General features: G+C 32.0%; 1 pseudogene; it reads left to right on the plus strand.

The window, feature by feature from the left end:
- Positions 1–5,812: 5,812 nt before the first annotated feature.
- On the plus strand, positions 5,813–6,449 carry LOC141562241 (GTP-binding nuclear protein Ran-like; annotated as a pseudogene).
- Positions 6,450–8,355: the final 1,906 nt, after the last annotated feature.

An 8,355-nucleotide genomic window follows, 5' to 3' on the forward strand; every position in this document is an offset into this window, starting at 1 on the left:
ACCTTTCTTGGCTGTCATATTACACTTTAGATTCACTTGAATTTTTCATCTGTTTAAACCTCCATATCTTTTCATATAAACTTTTGCTTAGTCATCCCTCCTCCAAACTTTGTAATTCATTATAATTCATTGTATTTATTGTATAATTCAATATAATTCATTGTATTTATTTATAGAAGTTTTATATTTATTCCCACTGAATACTATATTGTTATCCTTGATCCTTGTGTCACCTGTCTGGATCTTTGATCCCATGTAGATTGTCCAAAACTTGAGGAGTTACCAACCTCCCTTACAAAAACATAAGCTCAAAAAATGAAATGTATTTGCAGTTAAGTGAAACAGACAGGACTAGTAACTGAGTTGGTAGGTTAAAAATAGTCCACAATGAACAGTCTTAACACTAAGAGACTCAAATAGTCTCTATGACTTGTAATTGTCTCCTTTGTAGAGCTCCATTCAGCATAGTGGGGAGTTTATTTGTCTAGTTTATTATTTCTTTATATAATATTTCTGTGTTAAATGTCACATTTCCAATAGTTGTCAACTTCCAGTGATCAGAAGTTACCAGAAATACTACTTGTAGGTATTGTCTATTACTTACTCCTTCTATTGATATGTTATACCCCTTTCATCAATCTGTAAGTGGAAGCCCTTTCATCCCCAGCACTATCCTATGAACACCAGTTTCCTTATATTCAATTTTCAATGTCACTTGACTGTCCCCAACTCTCCTTAATCTAGTTATTCTCTAGCAGATGACACTTATCACACTTCAGTCTTCAGTCCTCATTTGGTTCATTTCTGTCTGCAATTGGACAGGTCATATATTTTCCAGTAGATGTCACTCATCACCTTTTTCAGGGGATTGGCTCTTTATTGGAAATTCAATGGAGACAAATTTCCAAGAATATTTTTTATAGCTAAAAGAAAGGGAGGGGCGGGGAGGAAGGAAGGAAAGAAGGAAAAAAGGAAGGAAGTTGGAAAGGAACTTAGGAAGAAATTTGGAAAGGAAGGAAGTTAGGAAGGAAGGAAAGAAGGAAGGAAGAAAGGAAGTTGGAAAGGAACTTAGGAAGAAATTTGGAAAGGAAGGAAGTTAGGAAGGAAGGAAAAAAGTTGAAAAGGAAAGAAGAAAAAGAAAGGAAGAAAGGAAAGAAACATTATTTTTTAAGCTTTCTCTTATATACATTCCCAAATGTCAATATCATACAACAAATCTCAGTATTGTAGGAACTCCTTCTTATGCTATACAATCAAGTTTGTTATCAACCCCACATAGTTTATATAGTTTATGTTGTCCTTACCATTTGCTTCCTTTTTTCCACACAATTTCATTTTCCACTTATATCTACATTTTCTATGGAGTCTCAATGATCAGGAGAATAAGTCCACTCACTTTCTAATGGCCTCCATGTCCAAATACAAGAGATTTGGTTCAAGCTAATAAGCTTATCCACAACTGATTATTGGGACATCTAGAAAAGGGAAGAGCATCTGCAGGTCATCTGAAGTGGATATCCAGACCCTAAGGAAAGCAAAAATTAGTATCTACCACATTCAATTTGGTCCTTCATTCTATCACATTAATAGATTATCACTCTAGCCTTTTAACCATTATCAAGAAATTGATAATAGTAACAAACATTGATCACAAAACTCATGGAAACAAAATAAAGGAGTGATGGTAAATTTCAACTATTCTGTCTTCTTTGTTGTCTCATTCTACTAAAAGCAGAACTTCTGGGTTTTTTTTTCCCTTTGTCTGCTAACAACTTCATTTTTTAAGTGGTAGGGGGAACAATAAATAAACAATATTTCCTTGGCAAGTGCCTGTGATTTCATTGTGTAAGGATATACCAGTGAGGTTATCTCCAATAAGAATACAGATCTGCATGTGCTCAGCAAGTCATAATCTTAGAGAGTTTCATGGTACACTGACAGATTATCTGACTTTCACAGTATGCATGAGCAATGATTTCAAGTTATCTTGAATCTAAGGGCAGTTCTCTACTATATTATGCTGCCTCTATACCTAATTTTGAAGAAGAAAAACATACTTAAGTGGAAGTAACGGAAACCCTAAAAGAAAACTGCTATGTTACCCAAAGGCTTGTGATAGCCAAAGTTAGGAAGGTTTGGCATGGGCATAGTACTATAAGATTATAGGAAGTAGAACTTCAATAAATTTCCTGGGTCATCTAAATCAATTCCTTCATTTTATAGCTGTGAAAATGCAGAGTTGAAATGACTTACCTAAAGTCACATAGACAATAAGTAGCAAAACTGACATTTGAAACCAAGTTTGATTACTGTGTCAAACTCTTTAACATTGTTTAGACAAGTAAACTAATTTTGGGAAGTAAGATTTCAAAAAGCTAAGAAAAGACAAATATGATCCCATAACCAGAAACTGTAAAGGGTAAAATCATTTCTAAAGTATAAAAAGTTTCAGAAATGAAATAGGATATGACATTTGTGAATCATTCCAATGAAAAAGAAAAAAGAAAACATATAAAGAAGTTATGCTTTCCAATGAGTAAAAATTTAAAAGAGGCATGTATCAAAGATAGAACCAAGGTAATATAACCAAGAAAGCATATTTTAAAAGAGTGATATTAACTTGTAAGAATATTTCATGATTACTAAATCTCAAAACAGATTGAAAACATCCTAAAGTAGCTCTCTAAAATGGCTTTTTAAAAATTATATTCAAGAAATAAAAACTAAATAGACCTCCTGCTGAGGATATGCAGGAAAAGGCAAGGATATGCAAAATTATTCAGAAACTATTCTATTTCTATCTACTTTGTCAATAATAATGACTCTCAAAAAAGTAGCAAAAACTTGAAGATGACATTTCAGACAGGAACAAGTAAAGAGATACTATAAACAAATGAGTTCAAATTTCTAGGATAAATTATACCTCACAATAGTAGTAATAATATGTAATATATAGTAATAATAATTCATATCTAATGTAGTAATTTACTGCTTATTGTTGAGTTAAAAACAACCCTTTAAAGTAGATAGCCCAAGTAACATTGTCCTATTTTAAAGATGAAAAACCTGCTATACTGAATCAGGTCTCAAATCCATGTTTCAAATCCTAGGCTCAAAGCATAACTGCTTCTTCAGAATACAGAAAAATGATGTCTATTCTTTCTTTCCAAGGAATCATTAAGAATGATTGATCAAAAAAAAAAAAAAAGCAGGTAAATTTTCTTTTTTTTTTAATAAAAGGTGAAGGATAAGTAGACTCAACAGGTTAAATGATTTACAAATTTTAAAATTTTCCATACATTTGCAAATTATTGAAAGTCAACATCAATTCAGTAAGGTTTTTTTTTAATTATTTGTGAGCATCTAGAAAAGGAAGAATCAGTTACAAGGAATAAAAATGGATTCCCTAAATATGTCATATCTTATTGACGTCATTTTATTAACTAGACTGATAAGTTAGGAGCAAACTTATAAATTTATTATAGCAAGATATCATTAAGGCATTTGATGAATTATTTCATGTGATCCTTGAGGACAAAGGAAAGAAATGTGGGCTGAATGGTAGTCGATTTCAAAATGAATTGAACAACTTTGTCCAATGTTGAATGAGTCAGTAACAACCAGAAGGCCTCTACCCTTTCAATATTTGTTGTATAAAGACATAATAAGGGATACTGTCAAATATGCAGATCATAAAATGTTGGGTTAAAATACCCTGGATAAGAATCAAGATCCAGAAAGATCTATACAGGTTGGAAAATTGAGCTGAATCTAATATGACTAATCTTAATAGAGATGAACATAAAATCCTGGATTTATAATCTAAATATCAATTGTAAAGGATAGGGAAAATATAGCTTGATAGTCATTCATATAAAAAGGACCTAGGGGATTGATTGCAAATGTGATATGAATAAATTGTGAAATTACTGAAAAAAAAGCAACTTAAATAATAAAAGAAGTTCAATATCAAGAACCCCTACATTGAACAAATCATATACAGCAGAGAGGAATGTCTGTCCCACAGACCACCTGAAACCATTTGCTAAATCAACTGCAGACAATGCTGAGGTTAGGGTAATTATATCTTAGGTTTATTATAATTATGTATCCTAGGAAATATTATTATCCTAGGATAATTTCTAATTATCAAATTTTAAGAAAAACTTTGTCCAGAGAAGAATGTCTAGAATTGGTAAGAAGCTCAAATCCTTTTTCAATATAATAAATGAAGGAATTAGGGATATTTATACTTTGGACAAGTCTTTCCTGGAGAAGATTTGGAAAAGACTAAAGCTATTTTTAAATATTTGAAGAAACATCATTTGGAAAGGTAATTCAATTTGATCTCTGTAGCTGCAGTTGGCAGAATTAGGATTAAAGGTCAGAATATAAAATGAAACATATTCTGTAGAATAAATAGACCAATTCGCATATATGATACATATATGTGTGTGTATTTATATATGTAATATGTATACATACGTATGCATACATATCTACATATATTGTGATATCTCATATGAATTTAGCCTATTCTCCTCAAAAAGATTTAAGCTCCTTGAGGGAAGGACCTATCTTATTTTTATTTTGTATGTAAACAGCACTTAGCATTGGGCAAATAATATGTAGCTAATAAATATTTTAATTCATTTCCTCAGATTTTATCATCCAATAATAATCAAAAACTAAAATCAAATCACATTTACAAGGCTTTTTAAAGTTTCTTATATATATATGTATATATATATATATTCATTTAAGAATATCTTTAAAGTGGCATAGTTAACTTCAAATATAGTGGTAGTCAACTTCAAAATGAATTGCACAACTTTGTCCAATGTTGAATGAGTCAGTAACATCTGGGCCTCAGTTTCCTCACCTGTGAAATGAGAGTATTCAACTGAACACAAGGTCATTTCTAGCTCTAAATTTATGATCCTATAATCCTGTATCTAAGGAGGAATAATATGGGTATCTTTGAGATTTGAGGACTTAACTTGAAAGTGAAAAATGAGTATTTGGTTTACAGATATAAAACCTCAGGTAATGGGTTTTTCCCCCACTAAATTCCTGTGGGACATTAAAGGTTTGGAGGCTGGCCAGTTTAAGCAGACAGTAACATCTATCATATACTACCCACATTCACCTCCACTGTTATGCTAAAAGAAAATATTTCTCAGTTATCTTGGTTGATTTAGATTTATTGCTACATTTAATTCAAAAGAAAACAATCAAATACAAGAGTGTCTTTTCTTCTCTCCCAGCAGGACATTGGCATCCTTAAGACAGAGGAACTAATGATGAAAAAATCCTCCCTTAACTGAGAAAAGGGAGTTGTCCTCAGACAGTTAGAATTTTCCAAAATTTAATTTCTTTTCAGGTGTAATGAAACTCATAAAGTCTTCCTTATTTAATTATGTGAAAGGTAAACTCTGAGGCTTCTTTTCATAGCTCACTCTAATGCATCAGATTCAATGTTTGGTCAGAAATTATCATTGAGATAGCTCTTTGTAATAGTATTATGTGTGTTTTATTTAACTGATTATTTGTCAGTTATTCATAGGCAGTAAAATTCTCATTTAGACTACAAAAATAATAAGTCCTAATAAAACTAGGTTCCTCCAAGTAAAATTAGATGCTATTCCAAATCAGCATGTCTGTCCCAATTTTTAAATATAAAAGTGACCAAAATTTAAGTGAAGCTAGGGGCACAGTAAAGGTGTCACATAAAATGGTATAATAGCAGAATTGCACTTCTGCCATCTTTCCATTGCTGTCAAGTGGAGTCAGAGACATTTCTGAAAGGACCATGGCCACCCAAAGAGAACACCAAGTGCAGCTCAAATTTGTATTTGGTGATGGAAGTATTGGGTAAACCACAATTTTAAAATATCACTTGACTTTGGGAAGTAAATAGCATCTTTGGTATTGAAGTCCATCCTCTCATGTTCCATACTGAGAGAGGTCCTATTAAATTCAATGTATGGAATATAATTGGCCAAGAAAAATTTGGTAGTCTGAGAAATAGTTATTACATCTAAACTCAGTTTTTCTATTATAATGCCTAGAATATATGTAACCAGCATAAAGATCTGGTATGTAATAGAAAAACAGAGATGTGGATAATGCAAAAATATCCCAATAGTGAGGCAACAAAATGGATATTAAGGACAGAAAAGTCAAGGTGAAATTAATTTTCCTCCATAGGAAGACAAATTTTCAGTACTATGACATTTCGATCAAAAGTAAGTACAATTTTGAGAAGCTCTTCCTTTGACTTGCTAAAAAAAATTTTGGGTGACTCTAATTTGGAGTTTGTGGATATGCCTGCTGTTGCACTTCAAGAAGTTGTCATGGAATCAACTTTGGTAGCACAGCATGAGCAGGACCTACAGATTACTCAAGACAGCTGCTCTCTCTTGAAGATGATGACCATAAGAGAATGAAGTTAGAACTCAGAATCAGAAATCTAGTTGTATTTGCTGTTTTATTCTGAACAGAATACATGCTTAACCTTTGGGATGCAGAAGAGATAAATGGGCTTCAGAGTGAATATGACAATTTAAATTATATGTGATTCATATTTTAGACCTACATATTTAGCTATTTTGGACCACAATTTTGTCCCCAGGAGTTTTAAATATAAGACTGCTGTAGTCCCATCACAATATTCAATAGTGAATCTTGTTTGTTAGTATTCCCTTTAATTTTTATTTAGATTGTTTCAAATATTTTTTTAAAATATGCTATGGCATCCCATAGTTTATGTTTTCATTAGGTTTTCCTCCTCAAGAGTCTTCTGACACTAACAATCTAGAAATCCATTAGTCACTCTTTTCATGTAATTAGAAACACTACGATATTTTTGATCAACATATCAAAGTACTAAAAGGACAACAGTGTTTTCTGGGCACTGTTGATAGCAAGTGACAGTGTCCAGCTTCTTCTCTAAATCCTGACAACTATGCAACAACAAATAAAAAACATACCAATGATTTATTGATTTAATTCTACTAAATTGGGCTCTGTGTTTCTTTAAGAAAGGTGCAAGTGTAAGTGTGAGAGTCTTGAAATACTGCCGTTACCATGGCAATTATCTGTGTTTAGAGAGTGGTATAAAGCCCCATGTAAATAAGTGACTATAGAAGAGTATAAGTTAACCATGCTTCTTCACTGGTCAAAATCATGACGAGTGAGTGTCCTCTGTTTAGTACACCTGATTTAAAAAGAAAAGAAAAGAAAAAAAAAAAAAACAACAAGTAAAATAATATTAATAATTAAAATTTTTGCATGCAATACTCTAAATCCCAGAATGTTTGGGGGGGAAAGAAGTTTTTTTTTTTTTGGTTCCCTATTGATTGCTTTCTTTCTCCTACAAGTTAAAAATACATCTCAAGGTTGAAGTGGAAATATAGTTATTCTGTCCTCTGAGAAAGAGGATTTTCTAATGAGAGGTCTTGCCCATGCCTTACTTGATGACTTGCAAGTTTTTCAGACAAACAATACTACTCAATTCTATTCCAAAAATCCCTTATGAAAAACTTTCTTTCTTTCTTTTAAAAAGGCACAAAAATATAGCATCACATGATGTTAGAGTTGAAAATATCTGAGATCATCCCTAAACCAGTGATTCTTAGTGTTTTTTTTTTCAATATTCTGAATCCTTTTGGTAATTGAAAAAAATGTCCAATTTCAGATAGACATTAGTGAAAAGAAAGGTTTCAATTTTCCTTTCTAAGTTCAAGAACCCCCTAGTTTAATCTATAAGACCTTATTATTTTTAACTTACACTTTAAAAAATTTCAAGGTACATATAACTTCCTATCTCCTGAGACAATCTATTCTACTTTGAATCTACTCTGACTGCAGAGAAATTCTACCTGCTTTCCAACAAAAATCCTCTCCTCTGTCACATTCCCAGATTGTTTCTAGTTCTGTCCTTTAAAAAGAATAAAAAGTTTTCTCCCTCATAGCTTTTTGTAAGCTTTCTTTTTTCCAGACAAAATATCCCCAGTTCCTCTACCATTCCTCATGGTATAGTCTCCAGTCACCTCACCATTCTGGTTAATCTTTTTGAGATATTCTTCAGACTCTTATTGTTCATTTAAACTCTTTTTAAAATGTATTCTATTTTACTTTTAATTTATGTAATGCCTAGAACTTAATAAAGTACTCAATATGGAAACTAACTGGGGAAGCTTTTAGCAATACTCTCAGTTCCTTCATCCTAGCTACTATAGCAGGTAATTGTTGGGCAAATGAGACACCCACAAAAAAAACCTTAGCCCTTGCACTTCAAAAGTCAATACACTACCACCACTTACTTTAATATCACATATTGGTATGCACTTA

Source organism: Sminthopsis crassicaudata, chromosome 3 (assembly GCF_048593235.1).
Source record: "Sminthopsis crassicaudata isolate SCR6 chromosome 3, ASM4859323v1, whole genome shotgun sequence".
Taxonomy (NCBI): domain Eukaryota; kingdom Metazoa; phylum Chordata; class Mammalia; order Dasyuromorphia; family Dasyuridae; genus Sminthopsis; species Sminthopsis crassicaudata.